At 44.5% G+C, this 22918-nt stretch overlaps 1 protein-coding gene and 1 long non-coding RNA gene across 34 annotated transcripts in view; one reads left to right on the top strand and one right to left on the bottom strand.

Moving 5' to 3' along the window:
• NRXN2 (neurexin 2) overlaps positions 1-22918 on the bottom strand; it is a 559504-nt gene that overhangs the window by 346554 nt on the left and 190032 nt on the right. The window lies entirely within an intron of this gene.
• On the top strand, positions 1978-6410 carry LOC144584875 (uncharacterized). Its single transcript, XR_013539356.1, has 2 exons — positions 1978-4001; positions 6135-6410. It is a non-coding gene; the product is annotated as an uncharacterized LOC144584875 (long non-coding RNA).

Genomic DNA, 22918 nt, shown 5'->3' with positions numbered 1-22918 from the left:
CCCCGTTCGCAAGTCGAAGCAAAATTTTGCAAACAGAGTGGTTCGTAAATCAAAATGTTCCTAAGTAGGGACATTCATAAGTTGAGGTTCCATTGTATTTTGATAGCATACATAGCATGGTCTCTGGCTCTCTCTAGTGGCCAGTTCTGGTAATGGTCTTGTAGAAATATATTTCTTAGAAAATGCTATACAGAGCACAATCTCTGGCACCTTCTAGTGGCCAGTTCTGGTAGCTTTAGAAATATATGTTTTCTAGGATTTTTCTTTTAATGTTTTCGATTATTTTCAGACCATGGATAAGTGAATCAGGGGATACTGATCCTGCGGATGAAAGGTCCTACTGTACTATGATAACAAGACATGTTTATATGCAATGTTGAACACTGCAATACAATTTCCCCCTTCTCCTCCTCCTGTTTCGGGACAAGTGAAAACAGATTCCCCCAACCCAGTGCCTCCAGATGTGTTGGGCTCCAGTCCCTCTTGCCACTCAGCCAGACACGGCTTTGAATGAGGGGAGCAGTGGTTCTACGGAAAACAAGAGTTCAAAGACCAATATTTGCTAGCCGTTTTTGAATGTTACTTTTAAAGGCTGGTTTTAGGGCCATTTTGAGTCAGGAACTTTCCAATTTTTTATCCAGTGGCAAAGCAAGTGTTGCAATAATGATAATGATGATGATGATGACAATAACAACTAACCAGCTAAACAAACAAACAAATTTTAAAAATAAACAAACAAACTATATGCAAAAAGTTCCACAGAGATAGAATCACTATTAAGCACAGAACAAATATTTAGTGAAGATGTTCAAATGAAATTTGGAATTGACAAATGTGCAGCTCTGGCTATACACTGCGGCAAGGGCCAAAAACTAGATGGAATAGTGTTAAAAATGGCAACATTATAAAATCACTCTCAAGTGATGAAAATGATAAATACTAGAAGCTGACAGCATCATGCACACGAAAGTTAAAGACCTGACAGGAAGAGAATATATCAAAAGACTACAGAAAATCTTAAAATCAAAATTAAATGGGGGAAATATAATATAAGCCATAAACACATGGGCTGTTCCAGTAATTAGATACCCAGCTGGAATAATAGATTGGACTCAAAATCATAGAGTCATAGAATCACAGAAAAGTGAAGTTGGAAGGGGCCTATAAGACCATCAAGACCATCCTCCTGCTCAGTGCAGGAATACAATCAAAGCCAGGTGCTTATCTAAGTTTTTCTTGAATGCCTCCAACTAGAAGAATTGGACCGAAAAACATGGAAACTAATGAACATGCATTATGCACTACATCCAAAAAGCGATGTGGACAGATTATATTTACCACGAAAAATCGTAGGCCATGGATTACTGTAAATACAGGGGGTAGGAAGAAAAAAGATGCCTAAATGATTATATCAGTACAAGCAGAGAAAAATTACTGAAAGCAGTGACAATGGAGAATGCTTTGAAAACAACAGAAACAAAGGCTCAATATAAGAAACAACAACTTGAAAAGAAATTAAAGAGCTGGAAAAATAAACCACTACATGGACAACACCTGAGAAATATTGATGGAAAGCATTATCATAATTCAACATAGGCACAGCTAAAACTGGGAACCCTTAAGAAAGAAACCGAAGACTTGATTTTTGCTCCACAGCAACAAGCATTTGACCAAGTCAAGGTCTTGTGGAATTTCCGGATCCAAACGGACAGACACCTTGAACATAACACACCAGACCTAGTAGTAATACAATGAAGAAATGTCCAGATCATTGACCCTGCAATTCCAGGGGCTGCAAGAATTGAAAATAAAGATTTGGAAAAACTAACGAAGTACAGAGGCCTGGCCATCGAAACATCTCGCCTCTGGAAGAAGCACACTTCATTGGTCTTCATTGTTATTGGGGTTTTGGGAGCAGTATCAAGAAACTTCACAGCAGTTGCAGATCTCAGAAATCACACCACCAGAGCTAACGTGAGTAAATGAGTAAATGAAAGAGGAGGAGAGCCTAAGCAGCAGTGATAGTGAAACCAGTTCGTCTGTAAACCCGGGGAAGGGAAGGATACAGAGAGCTGCAAGGATGGCATACAGCACGGGAGGAAATATAGGTGGCCTGGCCATAAATAGACTGAATGAAAATAATTATAGAACGTGGGCAATTAAAGCGGAGATGTTGTTGAGAAAGGAGGGTTTGTTTCGCTACGTTACAGCCCCCCCAGTGCAGCCCAGTGAGGAGGAAGAGGCAGAGCATGAGAGAGCTCTAGCCACGATCATTTTGGCCATTGAAGATTCGCTTCTAACCCACATTCAAGGACTGACAACAGCAAAAGCAGTCTGGGATAAACTAAAAGGCATTTATCAGAGGGAGACGACAGGCACAAAGATTTCTCTTACCAGGAGGTTGTTCCAATGCAGGATGAAACAGGATGAGTGCGCTTCGGAACACTTAAAAAATATGAAGGACATGTTTAATCAACTGCAATTAATGAATGTTGTCTTCCCTCAGGAACAGCGCGTTTATATTTTGCTAAGTTCTCTGAATGACGATTACTCCATGCTAGTAACAAGTTTGGAAAGCATGCCAGAAACTGAGCTTTCAGAAGAATATGTGACAAACAGAATTCTCCAGGAGGAACAGCATTTAAAACAGAGAATGCTGAACAAAAAGGCAAGCCACGTGCGTGCTGACCACGAGAGACAGAGATACGCTGATGGCAGCGTGCCCAGGAGGCGGGCGGACGGAGAACAAAGAGGAAGGGTGATGATGACGAAAGCCTGTTTCCTCTGCGGATCCACCAATCACCTGCAACGGAACTGTGACAAAAGCGGAAGTCCTCCAAGCAATAGAGACGGAAAAAAGAAGGTCTCCAAAAGGTTTCAACAAAGAAACGACATGAGGCCGGTCTCCTTGGTTACCAGAGGAACGAGGGACAAGGTTCCGGGCAGCCACACAGAGGCGTGGCTCATTGACTCGGGGGCTGTCGTACATTTGTCTAATAATAGAGATCTCTTTTGTCTTTTAGATGAAACCAGCCTCAGAAGTGTGATGATGGCAAATTCACAAGAGACAGCCGTTGAAGGACAAGGAACTGTTTACATTCCTTCGTTGAATACTGAGATAAGTGGGGTATTTTACGCTCCTGAATTGTCGTTTAATATAATAAGTGTATCAGCGTTGGCTGAGCAAGGGTTCACTGTCACTTTTGAGAAACAGGAGTGTATAATTAAGAAAAATGGTAAAATAGTTGCAAAAGTGAAGCAAGAAAATAATCTGTACATGTTAAAGAGCCAGACACATGAAAGTGCACATGTGATACATACAAACAAACCACAACATGATAACTGTATACATTTACTGCATAGGAGGCTGGGTCATGTAAATTTTAGATCACTACAGAAAATGGAACATTTTGCCAGGGATGTAAACATAAAGGAATGCAAAAATTACTTGGACTGTAATGTCTGTAAAAGTAGCAAGACAAATGTGGCCCCAAAAGGGAGGAAAAGTGACAGAGTCACAACCAGGCCATTTGAATTAGTTCATGCAGATTTAATGGGACCATTTCCTCCATCATTAGGAGGAGCGAAATATGCAATGGTTCTAGTGGATGATTTTACAAGGTTTTCTTATTGTTATACACTAAGATCTAAAACAGAAGTATTTGATACATTTAGAAAATGGTTATTTTCAGTAGAGAGAAGATTTGACCACAAGGTGGCGCAGTTGCAAACGGATCGAGGTACAGAGTTTACAAACACTAGGTTTCAAAGATGGTTAGAAAGTCTGGGAATTAGACATAGAAAAACGAGCCCATATAGCCCATTTCAGAATGGTGTTGCTGAGAGACGCAACAGAGTGTTACAAGAGATGAAAAATGCATTGTTGGCAGACTCTGGGTTGCGTCACGGTCTGTGGAGTGAAGCGATACTAACCTCTAACTTTTTGGTTAACAGAATTTATTCTTCCTCGATAGATGACACACCATATTTCTTGTTATACGGTAAGAAACCATGTTTAAAATATTTGAGGGTGTTTGGATGCACGGCTTGGGTGCATATCCCGAAACAACTCAGAAGAAAAGGTAAAAATAAAACAAGAAAAATGACATTTGTAGGGTATGAACCCAATTCAAAGGCATACCGGTTTTTTGATGGGGATAGAAGTGTGATAATCTCTAGGTCAGCCAGTTTTAATGAAGGGGAAAACTGGGACCAAGTACATGCAAACTCACAGTTATACATCCCTCTACACGAAAGAAAAAGTCAATTAAGGCAGACAGGAACACTTAAGCAAGGCATGGAGTCCTGTGCTGATGATGAAGAAGGAGGAGCTACTACAGATGATGAAGAAGAAGAAGAAAAAGAAGATAGTGATGAGGAAGAGGAGGAAGCACACACTAGTAGTCAGATAGAAACACACACAAATTCACATGGTCCCAGGAGGTCCCAGAGAGCAAATAAGGGTGTGCCACCCAATAGATTTGGAGTGAGTGGAATTACAGTGTGTAATGTTTATATTGAGCCCAGAAACTATAAAGATGTTTTGAAGCTTCCTGATTATGAGAAGAATAAGTGGTTAGAGACCATGGAGGAGGAGATGAATTCCATGGAGGAACATCACGTGTTCACTGAAACCAAACTACCACCAGAGCATAAGGTAATAGGTAGTAAGTGGGTGTTCAAAAGAAAATTGCAAAATGACGGAAACTACAGATATAAAGCAAGGTTGGTTGCACAAGGTTTTACACAGAAAAGATTTCTACATTATGATGAGATATTTTCCCCGACAGTTAGATCTGAAACATTGAGAACAACGCTTGCCTTTGCTGTCAGTAAAAATTATGTAATTTACCACTACGATATAACAACTGCATACTTAAATGCAGACTTAAAGGAAGAGTTATATATGGCAAAAGCACCAGGTTTTGAGGGTACTAAACCAGAACTAGTGTACAGGCTAAACAAGGCAATTTATGGTTTGAAACAATCTGCTAAAAATTGGAATGATTGTTTACACCAAGTTTTGATAAAACTAGGATACAAGAACGGTCTAGCAGACCCTTGTTTATATACCAAAAAAGTTGGGAATGATTTAAATATTCTTCTGGCGTATGTTGATGACCTATGTTTTGTAGCAAAAGATCAGAGCCAAGTAGAGTTGTTTGAAAAACAATTAAAAAAGGAATTCAAATTTAAAAATCTAGGGCCAATACAAAATTATCTGGGTGTACAAATAAAGAAAACAGAACATGGACTTGAATTAAGTCAAGAACACAAAATAAAACAAATGTTAGAAAAATATTGTATGGGAGAGTGCAAGAATGTGAGTACTCCCATGACAGTGGATTTTCAAAAGGAAGATGAAATAAGTAAAGATTTTGAAAATAAAGATTTATATCACTCAGGAATAGGGAGCCTAATGTATCTAGCGAACTGGACGCGCCCGGACATAGCGGCGTCAGTAAACATACTCAGTAGATATATAGAAAAACCTAGTGAAAAACACTGGCAAGGATTAAAAAGGATTTTTAGATACCTAAAGGGAACATATAATTATCATCTAACTTTGCAACCATCAAAAAAATTAAAACTGTCAGCTTATGTGGATAGTGACTGGGCTAACGATGAAAAAGACAGAAAATCTATGACTGGATTTGTTATAAAATTTGGAAGTAATATAGTTGGTTGGAAATCACGAAAGCAAAATTCTGTAGCAATCTCAACTTCTGAAGCAGAGTTTGCTGCTTTGTCAGATTTATGCTCTGAATTAATCTGGTACAAACAATTAACAAAAGACTTAAAGTGTAAAACAGATAATGCAATAAAAGTAATGGAGGACAATACCACTTGTATACAAATGGCCAAAACAGATAGAGTAAAAAACAGGAGCAAACATGTTGATATAAAATATCATAACGTAAGGGAAGCTGTAAAAGGAAAACTAATTGAATTAGAATATTGTAAGACTGAAGAAAATATTGCAGACATTTTGACTAAACCGTTGTGTGCTCAAAAGCATGAAAAGTGTATAGATGCATTGGGAATGTGTAATGGGTTCAGGCAATTTAAAAATTAGGAGGAGTGTTAAGGTATATAATTTTTATATAGCCTGAACATAATATGTGTGTGTGCAGAACAAGATTGAGATGACATCATTCCTTCATCCCTGGCTGATGCAATTTCTCTGCAATATGAAGATTGCCACACCTGTGTGCATGAAGTCACCTTAGACGGGATTGGACCAGACTGATGCCAGAACTGTATTTAAGAAATGAACTCTGTACAGTCATTCTCTTCTCCTGTGCACTGATGTCTGCATGTCATGCTGCCGGTTTGAATACTGAATACTGAAGTGCTGTATGTATGTATATCCTGTATATATTTTGTAAATACACTGCTGAAAAGAAGAAGCTGTTGTGTGCGTTTATCTGCTCTTTACTCTGCGAGAGACAAGATAAAGTCACAGACGCACACTCCCTTAACACAAAAAAATGGCAATACGAGTGGCGCCTCGCTAGACAGTTACCCCGCATGACAGTTTTTTCGCTAGACATTGGCTTTTTGCAATCGCTATAGCGATTCGCAAAACAGTGATTCCTATGGGGGAATTTCGGTGGACAATGTTTGGTCCCTGCTTCGCAAACCGATTTTCGCTAGACGACGATTCTGACAGCTCCCTCCGCACTTGCAAAACAGGTGTTTTCAGGACCTAAGCTTCGCAAGACAGTGATTTAAACAGCTGATCGGCGGTTTGCAAAGCGGCTTTCCTATGGCCGATCTTCGCTGGACAACGACGGTTCTTCCCCATTGGAATGCATTAAACAGGTTTCAATGCATTCCAATGGGGAAATGCTTTTCGCTAGACAATGATTTTGCTAAACAGCGATTTCAGTGGAATGGATTATCATCATCTAGTGAGGCACCACTGTATTAGGAACAGCATACATACCGTGCCAATACGTAACAGATAATTAGGTTTTTGGTTAAAACTTGTATCTGTTATATAATGCCAGTCAATGTTTTTATAATTTCGACTGCCTGGAGTTTTTATAATAATAATAATAATAATAATAATAATAATAATAATAATAATAATAATAATAATAATAATAATAATAATAATAATAATAATAATAATAATGTCATCTAGTCAGTGCCAGCATTTCTTTGATACAGAGTACTCTGAAGTGGTTTATCAGCCCTTTCTTGAAACTAGGAGCTCTCTGTCTTGCCCAATACCAGACAAACAAACTCTTCTCCCTATCCTGACTTCTGACTCAACAGGGATTCCAGTTCACTGAGCTTTCCCTGTCAGTCAGTTCTTTAGATATCTCCAAATACCTAACAAAAGTGGTCACTAGGGGGAGCCATACAGCATTTCAGTGTCCTTTCTCTGTTGTGCTATCCTAATAATGCACATGTATACCTGAGTGAGCTATGTAGGAACAACATTAAAGTGGTGCCTTGCATAGTGACGATAATCCGTGCAGCAAAAATCGCTGCAAAGCGATTTCGTCGCTATGCAATATTAAAAAGCCCATAGGAATGCATTGAAACCCCTTCAATGCGTTCCTATGGGCTTCAGACTCACCTTTAAGCAAAAATCCTCCATACGGCGGCCATTTTCGCTGCCCGGTAAGTGAGGAATCCGTCCCAAAAAACAGCAGGAGGCCATTTTTTTAACCCGGTGGCCATTTTGGAACCGCCGATCAGCTGTTAAAAATCATCGCTTTGCAATGATTGGTAAACGAAACAGGGTACCGATCATCGCAAAGCGATTTTTCCCCATTTAAAACATGGCAAAGCGATCGCAAAAGCGATCGCAAAAAGTTAATCGCTATGTGATTTCATCGTTAAACGGGGCGCCCGTTAAGCGAGGCACCACTGTACTTTCAAACTAGTTAAAATTAAAATAAAAGTACCTTTAAAGGGGATTTAAAGGCCTTTCTAGATTTAGGACAAGCATTTTTCTTGTTTTATGCCAGTCTGCTACATGGCAAGGAAAATATACTTTGCTCTTGCCTTCTGCATTTTTACAAATATTGCCAAAGTCCAATATCAGAATAGGCCATTAGAGGGAATCAGCAAATACTTCCCACTGTTCTTCTGAGAAAGGAAGTGTGCATGCCATTAATAACGCATAGCATTGCTAATTATTTGCGCAACTGGAGCAATGATAATGATAATGGCTGCCTGACTGCTGAGAGATAAAAAGCTTTGCTCAAAAATAATACATTAACACAGGAAGGTCCCAAGTTCTGACAGGAGAGCAGCCGAGATGAGCAGGGGGACCCGACTGGATGCCTGAAGCTGGCCCTTATTGATAAATTTTTATTTATTTATTTATTTATTAAATTTAAACTCAATTATTAACAGGTATTGCACTCAGCGAAATACAGAGAGTGGTGGTAGCTACTATTGGAAGACTTAAAACATCTACCTCAAAGGCATATCCGCTCTTTGGCTACCATCCTGTCCCTCCTGCATTAACATTAAAGAAAAGCTTTCTCAGAACATCTGTTGACCTTGAAGGAGCAACAGAGGATATTGGGATCATCATCATGTGGAAAGAAAGAACTGCCCACCTCTTAAAATGGGTGGAAGCTCAGCCAGGTCTAGCTCTTGGTCTCATAGAGAACTGGACTAACTCGGAAGTCCTTTAAGAGGCTACGGACTGGAGTTGGCAGAACCGAAGCGAGCCTAAAAAAGGAGGGGTTTCGCTCTGAAAGAGTCCTTTGCAAATGAGAAGAAGAACAGGCTACGTCACATGGGGGGGGCAGGAACTACCTGCATGGTATCTGAAGGAATGGCCTCCAAGAGAAGGGAAGAGCCGGCGGGTCTCAGAAAAAAGCTGCCCCCCCAGATCTGCTGCCTGAGGCAACTGCTTCACTGTCTAAGAACAGGGCTGGCCCAGATCTTAACATTTCACTGGCTAGCCAGCCAACTCTTGCGGCTGGCCATTTGCAGGAATCGGACTCTTAATTCAGTCCGACCTACGGACTCGAAATGCGCAGAGGAGAGAAAAAAGAAAAATGGAATCGCACAAAACAAGGCCAAAGAGCATATATTCATCATATACACATGTTTTCTTTGGTTGGCCATTTACAAGGTGAGCCACATGATCTCGTGGTGTGATTACCCCAAACAAAAATCCTCTCGTGTCCGATGGGAGTTAATTCCAGGTAAGTGTGGACAAGGTCGCAGCCTAAATGAAGACCGCAGGTTAGTGAGTCATGATGTCTTCTATTTGTTGATGGAAAATCTTTTCAAGCTACCCATCACCGTTGCTGGTACTTGGGCGGCGTATGATCAGAATGGTCATATAGGGCAGTGGTCCCCAAACTTGGGCCTCTAGATGTTTTTGGACTTCAACTCCCAGAAATCCTGGCCAGCAGAGGTGGTGGTGAAGGCTTCTGGGAGTTGTAGTCCAAGAACATCTGGAGGCCCGAGGTTGGGGAACACTGATATAGGGTGTACACTGAAAACAAATAACATGATCTAAAAGAGCAACAAGTTAAAAAGAAAAGTTCAAGACAAAATTGCATAAAGGTCATCACTTTTCAATTATTGGGGGATAAACATCCACCTGCCAGCACCCTTTGCTGTACTCGTTAGGAATTAGGCTCTTATTTTATTAGTGACTTTGAACATTCTTAATCATTAATTTTAATGGCCAGTCAATATATCTGCTGTACAGGCAGATTGTTACAGTTCCGAAGAGACTCAAAAATAGACGATATTTTATTTCATTTTACTTCTTTATGGATTTTTCCCCCTTTACTCTGCATACTAAACTGTAATGGCTTTTAGCCAAATGCAGTAAAGATTTGCTTTAGAACAGATCACATGACCCAATTAAAATAGCTGGGCAGAGGAAATGTTTTTCAAACCGGTGCCAAAAAGAGACTGCTACGTTGGCACCATTCCACGGAGAGGACGTTCCATTTTGCAGGAGGCCATGGTTCCCTCCGTATCATCCTGAACACAGCTCATCGGTGGCTTTGGAAGCTAAGCAGGGTCAGGCTTGGTTAGGATATGGATGGGAGACCCCGGAGGGAAGATCTACAAGTCGCCGGATGAAAGAGAGCCCATCTGAAAACCCTCCAGAGCTGCTGGAGGACACCATTCACAAACGTGTGGCTGAAGACAGCTATGGTCTCCGTACGAGGCACCTTTCTATCATTGGCATATCTCAACAAAGGGGGAGGTTGATATGAGGAAGGGCATTCTCTTGGTGGATCCGGCCCAAAGCTGTGAAAAGGCTTGGGGGCCAAGCCTTTGTCCCACAGCACGGATCTACACAGGGACCCATAGAGGCTCCATGGGGTATTTCAGCCAGGGCAGTAACAACACCAGGAAAGGCGGTCCCACCTTCTGGCCCCAACCCTCCAATACAGGTGGCTTATGAGTCAACATCCCATTCTTCCTTGCAGGTTATTTACTACTTGTATAGAGTGGTGCCCCGCTAGACGCTTACCCTGCATGATGACGAAATCGCTTGACGATGACTTTTTGGTGATTGCTATAGCAATCGCAAAATGATCTTTCCTATGGGGGATTTTCGTTTAATGACGATTCGGTTCGTGCTTCGCGAACCAATTGTTCGCAAGGCGACAATTTAAAACAGCTGATCGGCAGTTCGCAAAATGGCCACCCTTATGGAGGATCTTCGCAGGACGATCAGGTATTTCCCCCACTGGAACACATTAACTGGTTTTCAATGCATTCCAATGGGGTGTTTTTTTTCCGCATGACAACGATTTTGCTGTACAGTGATTTTAATGGAACGGATTATCGTTGTCATGTGGGGCACCACTGTATTGGAAAACCTCTTGTCAAAATTCCTCTAAAATGCCTTTAAAATGCCATTTTAAAACTGTTTTTAAAAAAAGAACTGGAAAAGTGATGTTCTCCATTACACCAATAAAGTAACTCTCCTCCCGCTTGTTGATTGCTTTTGAAATCTAACTTTCATTACACCTCCATTGTCCGATGGGGTAATGATATTACCTGTGACATGTTCGTTCCCGAGCTCAGCTCATTACATTTTAGAAGGAACTGGTCTGGCCACTGCGGGGGACGGAAAGAGTCTCTGGTGTATGCTCAGAGCTGCTGTTGTCTTTAAGGCTCAGCCCCACTGCTTCTATCCCACCTTGTCTCTGTTCTGAAGCAGCTCAGCTGCAGCATCGCCAACTGGGTAGCCTCCTCATCTATGGGGGAGATGTCTCAGCACAGGGAGATCCTGGTGCCACCCATCGCCAACCAACCACCCCATCCTCCCGGGGCACTAGGATGCCTGCCAGGCGTACGGAAACCAATCCCTTCTCCTCTTCCCCGACCAGCTTTCGAGCTTCATAAGCACTAGATCAGGGGAGCGTCTCCCGCTATGAGATAAATCGCCCCCTGGTCCACAGCGTGCCGGGATTGCTATTAATTTGCTGCTCACCCGGGGCCTTCTTGCTTCCGTAAGCAGTTTTCTCTTCCCCAGCTCAGCGACCTTGGGTTGCAGCCATCCCTCTCAATCCCGTCCATGCCCCCAAAATGCTGACCTTCCTGGTTAAATTTTGCAAACACCAGAGAGAGGGGGAGAGAGAGACAGCAAGCGTCCAGCGGCAGGACAACGAACTGCTTTTTGAAGAACTGGAACGGCGAAAGAAGCTGGATGTCATGTAGCAGCTTGAGGACTGGTTCATTTTTAATTTAATTAAGCTTTCATGGATCCAAGCACCCTTCTTCCATTTTGAAAGCCAGTCTCAGGGGCAAAGATGAGGTATAATTCTAGAGATGTAAAATTTCTAAAAATTTCTTCTTCTTTTTTCCTGGGGGGAAAAACTATCCCCCCCCTCTTGGAAATTTTTGGAAATTTTAGATCTCTATATCATTCCAATATATAAACAGATTTTAAAAAGGAAGCAGATAAATAATCAGAAGGCATTTAATGTCTCCTCTCTGTATCCCAATAAAAAGCCACTTCTCAACGCTGCTCATTGCATTTCAAAGGGAATCCCCACAGCCACCAAAAGGACATTCCTCAGGTTTTTATGCAAATAACCATTTCGTAGAGGGAAGGAAATTCACACAAAGGCAAAAGGCAAAAACACAGGCCAGCATTTCAACTGCAGTGTAGATCCAAGGAAATACAGTGATGCCTCGGTAGACAGTTACCCCGCATGACAGTTTTTTCGCTAGACATTGATGTTTTGCCATCGCTATAGCGATTTGCAAAAACAGTGATTCCTATAGGGGAATTTCGTTGGACAATGTTTGGTCCCTCCTTCGCAAACCGATTTTTGCTAGACGACGTTTTTGACAGCTCCTTCCGCGCTCGCAAAACAGGTGTTTTAGGGACCTAAGCTTCGCAAGACAGCGATTTAAACAGCTGATCGGCGGTTCGCAAAGCGGCTTTCCTATGGCCGATCTTCGCTAGACAACAACGATTCTTCCCCATTGGAACACATTAAACAGGTTTCAATGCATTCCAATGGGAAAATGCTTTTCGCTAGACAATGATTTCGCTAAACAGTGATTTCAGTGGAATGAATTATCACCGTCTAGCGAGGCACCAATGTAAGGTCCAGCAGTGAATTAAGAAGTTCAAGACTGTGTTTCTTGTTGCCCAACAAACCCAATACCCCCTCCTCTCCAGGCAGCACCAAGAAAAAAAGCCTTCATTTCTTAACTGAAAGTCATTCACTTCTAAGCATCATGCCATGGGATTCTGGCCAATTAATTCTTCCCTTGCAATGTGGGATTGATGGGATAAGCCTAAAAAATGGTGTGAAAATATTCCTCATATGCCTTAAAATGCCATTTAAAATTAAATGTTGAAAGCAAGCGCAGACGTTGTTCATTTCACCAGAGTAACTTAGGAGTTACACGTTAGATCTAGAAAGTAATCCTGTGTTTACCAGGCACATTACTCGCTACCCCAAAATCAAGTAGTTACAACTTCCAAGTTCTGGGCAGGAACTGGGGACAAACGGTCAACCTCAGGGCCACACCGAGTCGTGGGTTATCTTCCCGGGATGGGTGACAGGTGGGAGAGGATCGTCACTAACACGCAAGGGACTCATCTTTTTCGGCAATGACAACCTACACCCCCCCCCCAAACCTACTGCTCCACTTTCTTACTTCTTACCGTATTTTCCATATATAAGACTATACTTTTGTCTAAAATCTTTAGATTAAAATTGAGGGTTGTCTTATACACAGAATTAAGCTGCAGAGAGAACAAAAACAAGTGGAGGGATCAAAGCGATCCTGCAGCGCTTCGATCCCTTTCCCCCTACACTTGCTAAGCACCACTTAGATTTCTTAATTTTGGATTAGAAAAGTCTTATACATGGGGGCGTCTTATACACAGAAAAATACGGTACCTGTTCCCTGGGGAGTGATTGAGCAGGAGCAAGGAGCTGTCTGGAAAGCAGGTTGAGATCTACTCCCATCCTGTGATCTCCCCACTCCATTGCTCAAGTGATCCACAGAAAACATCCGAGGACTGTTGGAGGGCAAGAGTTAAGGGCAGTGGACAAGTCCTAGAAAAAAGGGCTGGTGAGCCAATTAAGGAGGGCCACCAACAGGCCGCGCTGGGGTTCCAGGCTGGAGGATGATAACCAGGAAGCTGCAAGGATGGGAGATGATGAGACAAGGAAGGGAGGGCTCGTTTTGTTTTTTTGGGGAAAAATGTTCCCTTCTAAATGTTATTTCTGGCTCAACTGAGGACCGGTATTACTCGTTCCATTAGGCACCGGGAATTTTCAGGGAACGAATGAACAAGCTGTGTTCAATAAACAGAGATATTACTCATAGCATGACGCCTGCTATGATTTTACGAAGTGCCATCAATTAACAGCGGATGAATCAGTCTAGCCGGCCCATGTCACCTTTCCATGCATTTTGTCGGCAAGCCCCTTCCAGTTCCACACAGTTCCATAGTTTTGTCGTAGTACTAACAACGATAGTAGTTATTGCATCCATTTGGCTTGGCAGGTCAAGGAAAAAGACTCCTGCCGGACACCAAAGCAATCCTGAGGTGGGCATGGGAGATTTGCGGTCCAAGCAGAGGTGACACACACGTGAGATGAATTTTGAGCCGAGGCACTTCCTCTGTTTGATCTACGGGCCACGAACGGCAAGTCTCTGGTGTTGTATAAGGCAACATTCTCTCTTCTGCTGTATCTAGCGGGAGGACTGGACTCTCCTCCAGGTAAGTCTTCCACCAAGGTGACCAAAGCAGCCTCCGTCCCATGACCAGACCCGAAGCCAGATTGAAATGGGATCTAGATCATCCGAACCCCTGCAGCTGACAAGCCACAACCCTCTCCAGCACCTTGCCCAAGAACGGGATATGAGAGATTGGCTGGTAATGTCGTGAGTCTTGTCGGATCCAAAGAGGGCTTCTTCAACGAGGGTTCTACTATCACCTCCTTTAAGCATGATCCTACCCTGGGGCAAGGAGGCACCCCCACCCACCCCGCTACCCATGCGACCAGTCCCTTTTGGGCCGCTGGTCCAGGAAGAGCGAGGGTCCAGTAGACACATGGTGGCCTTCACCCTTTTTCTAAGGGTCCTGTCCTCATCCTCAGGCGGAAGAAAACGAAACGCATGGCACTATCCAATGACAAAGATCTGTCTTCCATGAAGAAGACCCAGGTTCAGTTCCTGACACCATCTCCTACTAATCGCTCAAAAGCACGTCCTGCTCTTGAACCTCAGAGAGCTGCTGTCCATCGGTGGCCAGAATCCTACTATTTATTTATTTTATTTATTTATTTTATTTCTATCCCGCCTATCTGGACATATTAGCCCACTCTAGGCGGCTTACAATAAAAGAAACGATATAATTTTAAAACATTGCACCTAAACTAAGATAGAAATCAAAGAAAGATATAAGAAAAGAAAAATCGTCAGGAGTTTTCTGTTGGGAAAGCCTGCCTATACATCAATGTTTTTAGTTGTTTCTTAAAAATGTCCAGCGAGGGAGCCACGCGAATCTCAGGAGGTAAGTTGTTCCAGAGACGAGGAGCCACCGCCGAGAAGGCCCGATTTCTGGTCTTCTCCTTCCGGGCCTCTCTCGGCGTTAGGCTCCTCAGCCTCACCTCCTGGCTCGCACGAGTGACACGGGTAGATCTTGGTGGGAGAAGGCGTTACTAGTTACACAAACTGCTCTAAATCCACCGGAGTAACGTTCCGCATTAAATCTCTGAAGCTTACCAAAAACAAACAAAAGCCACATCATCCGTCCACAACACAAAAGCAAGTGCTGGTGAAACAGGCTAAACAGGGGCCCTGAGTCGCAAAAGAAGCCGGGCAGGAGGAGAGAACCACGACCACCACCCGGCCACGCTGTGGTTGATGAGTTGGGAGAGAAAAATCCAACCAACAGAGGCCTGCTAGGGACGAAATCTGAAACCTACATTCCTGATTTGTGTTTGCAGTCTGCATTTTGGAACTTGCTTTTAAGAAATGGACCTGGCACGGGCATCTGTCGTAGCTTTTTGGAACGTTCATATCTTTCTTTCTACACCAGCTGTAATGTATTGGGCGCCCAGCCTGATGTAAATGGCATAGATTGAAAGCTAGCTGTTTGTTTGTTTTTTAAAGCGGTCTAATAAAGGTAATAAGGGGTTCTCAGTGTGATGTAGTGGATAAAGTGACAGATTAGGACTCTGGAGAACTGGGGTGAAATCACTCCTTAAATATCTCTGTTACACTGAAAGCCCTATTAGGCTTGCTATAAATCATACACACACACGGAAAAACCTATGTTGATTTCTTGCTGCTGAAAGTTATGCTGATGGAGTTTGCACCAGGATAATCCCGGAATACGATCCCCGACCAGTAGTGTTCTCCAGTTAGTGTCCTGCAGAGGTGCTCTGCCACCAAGCAGCGCCTTCCGCAGTCACCAAAACCCACGGCTGACGATGATGCAGTCCGTGGCCCTTTGCGTCAGGAGGCCACTTAACGTGGGGGCAGCTGGTGCGCGGAGTGCCGGGACAGCCCGCCAGAGTGGGAACTCTTTGGTGGCAACTTCAATGCTCAAGTCCGACTTCCTCTCTCACTGCCCCCCCCCCCCGTTCTCTCCATGTCACTTTCCAATAGGGAAAGGTGGCAGCTCTGAACATATTTTCTGCACTGACCCCTTTTATTGTAAGAATATTTTTGCCTCTGCTGAGCAATGCAAGCTAACTCCAGACTGAGTGTGCAGCTGGTACCTCAAGGCAGACGTACGAAGCAGAACATTTTAAATGGAACACGTTTGTGGGTGTTGTGGCGTTTTTGCTTTCCCCTTTCTTGGTGCCTGCAGCTGTGAAAGAGAAGAAGATCCAAGCCAGCCGTCACCCCCTCTTCCCTTCCCTTCTCCGGCTCTCTTTCCTCCAACCAGCCCTGCAAGCGAGAGGAATGTGTTATACGGGAAGAAAATGCACAGCGCCTCGGCTCCGACTGGCCGAGGCTCTGTGGAGGCAGCCAATCCACGCTGTTTGCAAGGAGCCCACGCTCCCAATCATCCTGCAGCCTCTTCCAGTAGTGGACTCCCTCCTGCTCAACATCAGCCTCTTCTCTTGTGCAAAAGGCCGCCGAGGGCAGCAGCCTGTTCATTCTCACGCGTACACATGCGCATGCATGCACACTAAACACTTCTACATCAGCTATAAGAGAAGCAATCCCTCATCAAAAATGGGACCTTGATTTCCATAATATTTGATAAGCTACTTCATCAATGATGAACCAGTGCGGTGGACAGACTGAGGGACAAAGACTCAGGAGGCCTGGATTCGAATCCAGGGAAAAACCTTGAGGGTTAGCTATGGTAAAGGTAAAGGCAAAGGTTTGTCCAGTTGTGTCTGTGTCTAGGGGGTGGTGCTCATCTTAGTTTCCAACCTGTAGAGTCAACGTTCGTCCGAAGACAATCTTTTGTGGTCACTTGTCCAGCGTGACTAGACGCAGAACGCCGTGACCTTCCCACCGAGGTGGTCCCTATTTATCTACCCACATTTTTTACATGCTTTCGAACAGCTAGGTTGGCGGGAGCTGGGACAAGCGAGGGGAGCTCATTCTGTTGTGTGGATTCGATCTTACGACGGCTGGTCTTCTGACCTTGCAGCCCAGAGGCTTCTGTGGTTTAACCCGCAGCGCCACCAACCATTCCTTAAATATTTCACATAGGAAAACATGCTAGGGTTGTCGTACAACTTGACGGCACAAATCATATGAATTGTTATTCTCTTATTGAGGGAACTCCAACTTAGGGTGACCCTTCCAGAGTTTCCTAGGTTGTGTACCAGTCCTTCCTTTTTATTGGTGGCGATCTGGGGTTGTGCAGCTTGCCCAAGGCTACCCAGATAGCGAGGCACGTTGCCCTATCAGCCACACGCTCCCAGTGATCAAAGCTGGTCCGCGACACAGGGGAGATTCAACCTCCTAACCTCTGGCCCCACAGCCAGGCGCTCCAATCCCCTGAGGTACAGCAGTTCGGATTTATCTATTTAGATGCAAAATTAGTTGTTTCCTTAGTTCTTTAAGGAAAAACACAAGACACCTTTGCAGGGACGGGGAAGACTGTCGATTCAACCCATCCAGATGACAGAGATGAATGGGCAACATTGAAGACCCTGAATCTGTTGCTTTAGATCAGACTTGGGCACCCTCCACAATGAAGAACATCTTCCAAAAGAGAAGCGTCCTCTTCACCCAGCCTTCAAAAAGAGAACTGCTCCCTATAAGAGTGGACACCCAGGCACCTTCCCGCAAGAGCACTCCTGGCAAAATGCACTGTTTTATCTTGTCCAGTTCTACTGGCAAGCCAGTGAGAAGTATTGCCGCCTCCAAGGTGTAACTCCAATATTCCTGACTGGCCGAATATTTGGATTGCCATTGAATGCAGCCGTGCTTCTTTTCCGTCACCTGTCATGAAGTCCGAACTGACTTACATTGACCCTAATGGGGTTTTCAAGGGGACTGAGATGTTTAATCGGTGGGCGTACCAATACCAGCAGCTCCGTGAGCTTTCATGGCTGGGCAAGGATTGGAACCGAGGTTTCCGGACTCCCCCTAATGCCTCGCTCTATCTGCTCTCCCATATGGGATATCTACAACACTTTGTTTGTTTGTTTGTTTATTGCATTTATATGCCGCTCATCTAGACATACAGTGGTGCCCTGCATGACAATGATAATCCATTCCATAGAAATAGCTGTTTAGTGAAATCATCGTCATGCGAAAACCGTTTCCCCACTGGAATGCACTAAAACCCGTTTAATGCGTTCCTATTGGGAAAAAGACATCGTTGTTCTGTGAAGATCGCCCATAGGGAAGCCATTTCGCAAGCGCCGAGCAGCTGTTAAAATGGCTGTCCTGTGAAGCATGGGTCCTGAAAACACCCGTTTTCCGAAGCGATAATCAGTGTAAAAATCGTTGTCTTGCGAGAAACAGTTTGCGAAGCAGGGACCCAAACATCATCCAGCGAAAAACGCCCATTGGAATGACTGTTTTGTGAATCGCTATAGCGATCACAAAACCTCATCGTCATGTGGATTTGTCGTTTTACAACGAGGTCGTCGTCTAGCGAGGTACCACTGTAGTCTACTCTGGGCGGCTCACAACATAGTGTGTGTGTATCTGACTGTGAGATAGGATGAATGTGTCTCTTCCACAGATCATGCCTCTTCTGCAGGGGGTCGCCCTACCTGCTAGATCCTGCCGCCATTGTTTAAAAGAAACAACAGTTGTCGTGTCCTCCTGTTTCAAGTGGCCAGACGGCCATTGCTTTCCAAGCATGAGACATCAGGCCTTATCCTGCGCCCTGGTTTTCTGTTTCTCCAATATCTTTCCACAATGATCTGGTGGATCACCAAAGAAAAAGCTAGCTGAGTCTTTTGCAGGGCCCTGCAGAGTAACGTTTGGTGTGCTGAGCATGCAAAATCACAAAAGATATTTTAATAAACCGTTTTCTTATAAAACTAGAGCTAGGGAACCTTTTGGGGGTGGTTCTCTCTTTTTTTTTGGACACTTCTCAAAATGCAGTCCTGGGAATTAGGGAAGTCGTAATCTGAAAACATATCTTTCCAGCTTTCGTATAAATCTGGGAAAGACTGAAAAAGCCACACAAAAGAGAGAGAACGCCTTCTCTGGCAAAGATAACACGGTTGGCACCTCACAGACATCACTAGGTAGATAAGGCTTAGATAAGATTTAGAAGTGGCTTTCTTTGAAAAAGTAATTTGTTCCCGTTACTCATGATGGTGTCCGAAAAGTAATCCATTATTACTTGTTATGATGCCGGAAAAGTGAGTCGTTGTGTTAAACACTGCTGTAGTTATTCCTTTTTACTGAGCCTATAATTGTGCTATTATTGTTGGGAAAATTGGGTTTATAAGGGAGTAGCATAAAAACTTGAAAAAATCCAATCAAAATGTCCTTATAAGCCCTTAAAAAGGACTCGTGAAAGCAACAAGAAAACACTGCTACGCCAATATAGCCACCACACGAATATCGGAAAGCCAATACATCAGCATTATATTAGCTAACACCAGGAAAATACTTTCTTCCTACCTATTGGGTTACTTATGAAATGTAATTCCGTCATTCTTTAATTACTTATCAAAGTAACTAGTTATAGAAACGACATGACTTATAATTCATTGCTTCTAAGCTCTGGGCTGGCAGGAACTTTCTTGGATTTGATGAGCTTCAAGTTCTGCCACCCCAGCCTGTCTGGTCAAGCTGACTAGGAAGGGAGAGAATTGCAATCCAACTCATTCAGAGGGTGGGGATCCACAGCGTACACAGTCGAGACCAGAAGAGAAACAGAAAATGTCTAACTCTATGGAAACGATCAAGTCCCCTGCCACTAGCGATTACACTATAGAAGGACAGTAGCCGTGCTTTCTCCCAACAACGAAAGGAATTGCATTTCAGAAATGTTGTCCCAGTGGTCCCCAAACCTTGGGCCTCCAGATGTTCTTGGACTACAACTCCCAGAAGCCTTCACAACCACCTCTGCTGACCAGGATTTCTGGGAGCTGAAGTCCAAGAACATCTGGAGGCCCCAAGGTTGGGGACCACTGCCTTAGGCAACGAGTTTCATCTCTAAAACTTGCAGGATTCCTAATAAAATGGAGCGAAGCATGATCTGAGTAGCAAGAAAATCCACTGTTTCAGAGCTTGGAAGCCTTGTGGTTTCTTTTTTTTGGGGGGGGGGGGAATACAGCTCCAGGAATTTCCTAGCTGAGACGATGTTGGCCTTGCCTTCCAATAATAACCGTCTCAAGCTCTGGTTTCCGTTTAGCCTCTCCCAAGATCTATTGTGTGATGGCCGGATAGCGCAGTCGTTTAAACATCTGGCGGCAGAGAGCCAGAGGTTGGCGGTTTGATTCCTACTGTCTCTCCTGGGAGTTCAGCCACCTTGTGTAGTGTTGTAGTAGTCCCAGGGCATCATCCCCAGAAGAAGGGAAGGGTCAACCACTGCTGAGCATATTCTACCAGGAAAACCCTGAAAAGGGTCACCTTAAGTCAGAATTGACTAGATGGCACATGAGTATTATTAAGATTTATTGTGCCTTTCTAATCTTAGCATGATATTAAAAGACGCCTGCTTCTTGGGAGGAAAGCGATGACACACCTAGATAGCATCTTAAAAAGCAGAGACATCACCTTGCCAACAAAGGTCTGCATCGTCAAAGCTATGGTTTTCCCAGTAGCGATGTATGGAAGTGAGAGCTGGACCATAAAGAAAGCAGACCGCCGAAGAATTGATGCCTTTGAATTGTGGTGCTGGAGGAGATTCTTGAGAGTCCCCTGGACTGCAAGGAGAACAAACCTATCCATTCTGAAGGAAATCAACCCTCAGTGCTCCCTGGAAGGACAGATCCTGAAGCTGAGGCTCCAATACTTTGGCCATCTCAGGAGAAGAGAAGACTCCCTGGAAAAGACCCTGATGTTGGGAAAGTGTGAAGGCAAGAGAAGAAGGGGATGACAGAGGATGGGATGGTTGGACAGGATCACCGAAGTGACCAACATGACTTTGACCCAACTCCAGGAGGCGGTAGAAGACAGGAGGGCCTGGCGTGCTCTGGTCCATGGGGTCACGAAGAGCAGGACATGACTTAACGACTAAACAACAATCCTAGCAACTTCTAGTCATGAGGAACAACCCTTCCTGCCATCCTCATCCTCTGGAGAAAGTCTGGAGTTCTAGAGGAAACTGGTAGCATTTCTCCTGCTGGTTATTGACTTCTTTAATTTATATACCATTCTAATCCAAAGCACTATTCTGTATGGTTTACAGCATATAAAATGGAATAAACCATAAACAAACAATCGTAAAGTCATAAATCAAACAAACCGAACGGAACAAACAAACAAAAAACCCAACAAATGAATGCCGCGATCAAGCCAGGCATAGCTCCACCGGGAGCTGATTCCCGGGCATTGGTGCCACCGCAAAGAAGGCCCAGCTCCTTGTCATTGAGTTCCCGGCCGACTTCAGAGTGGGCACTCAGAGGAGCGTCGCTTGGGAGGATCTAGCGGAGTGTGGGCAAATGACCTTGGTCAAAGGCGTTCTGACAAGTAACGAGATCTCAAACCCTGAAGGGCTTTAAGGGTAAGCATCAAAACCTTGAACCTGTCCCAGAACACAACAAGTAACAGTGCAGGCAAGCCAGAACTAGGGAGGTGTGATCCAGTTTGCTTCCACCAGCCGCCCCGTCTGGCCTGGCCCTGCTGCCGTCTCCAGGTCAGCGGCAAGGGACGCCCCAAGCAGAGAGCATTGCGGTAGTCAATCTGCAAACCACTGCGTGCACCAATGTCCTGATGGCTTCCCTCAGTAGTCCATCCTGGAGGTCACCAACGCCCGTACCAGCGTCCTGAGGGGTCCTTCGTTGAGGTAGGGGTGGAGCTGGGCTATAAACCTCAGCGGATTAAAGGCTGCTCGAGACGTGGCTGCAATCTGGGAAGACAGCCGGACCCTGATCCCTAAGCGGGAGGTCTACACACCAGCCAGCCTAGGGAGAGCGCCTTCTCATCTGCTCGGTCGCCCCAAGAAATGACTCCACCATGTCTCTCCTAAACCAGGAAGCGTCAGGCCTGCTCACAACCGCCTCCCGTTCTCAGCCAAGGTGAAGGATTATTTTTCCCCCCCAAATCCGTGGCTACCTTTGTTCCTCAGAGCACAGAAGATGGCCCTTCTGCCTCTGTGTGGAAATCTGACCAGGTGAAAAGCAAGCAAATCTCTTCTCTCTGCGCCGGCCCTTCTGCAGGATTATTAAGAGTGGGAGCTTTCTGCCTGGCTGGGAACAGCTCCTTTTTTTTCTTGGCCTTATTATTATGACCGTGCAGGTTTTAAACCTGACTCCTGACACTCTGTCACGGGCAGCTTAAGCCCTATTCAGGTCTTAAGCCTGAGTCCATGTAGAGGGGCTTAAGGGGTGGCGGTGCCACACAGAAACCCACTCCTACGTCCTCCTGGACGTCTCTTGTATCTTCGGGTGCTTAACACAGAAGAGTGGCCGCTGTAAGCTCTCTCTCTCTTTTTTTCCTATGTGAAATTTTGAGAGGCTTCCAGGCGGACGCGGGCAAGGCTTACATGCCCAGCACTTGCCCCACCAACCTGCCCTAACCATGCCTTCAGGTTTAATACAGGGCTTCTGAGGACGTGGCGCTTGGAAGCCAGACAGGAACTGTATTGCCGCAGTGTGAGAGCGGGTGAGCTGGGGGGGACTCGTGAAAGGTTTACCTCCATGTCCCCCTGGCCCTCCACGGCCAGAGCGATACGGTGGATCCCTTCCGCTGGGCATGACCCCGGATTAAACTGTTCAGTGGGGGTTTGGAAGCTGGAGAGACCCCAGAGAGGTGAGAAAGGCAGTAAAAAGCCCCCCCCCCCAAAAGGAATCTCCTGCCAGGTGGAGAATATAAAGGAGGC

This window comes from Pogona vitticeps, chromosome 15, assembly GCF_051106095.1.
Source record: "Pogona vitticeps strain Pit_001003342236 chromosome 15, PviZW2.1, whole genome shotgun sequence".
NCBI classification, from domain to species: Eukaryota; Metazoa; Chordata; class Lepidosauria; order Squamata; family Agamidae; genus Pogona; species Pogona vitticeps.
Note: the sequence above shows the minus strand (reverse complement) of the source record. Positions and strands in the feature narration are given on the sequence as shown.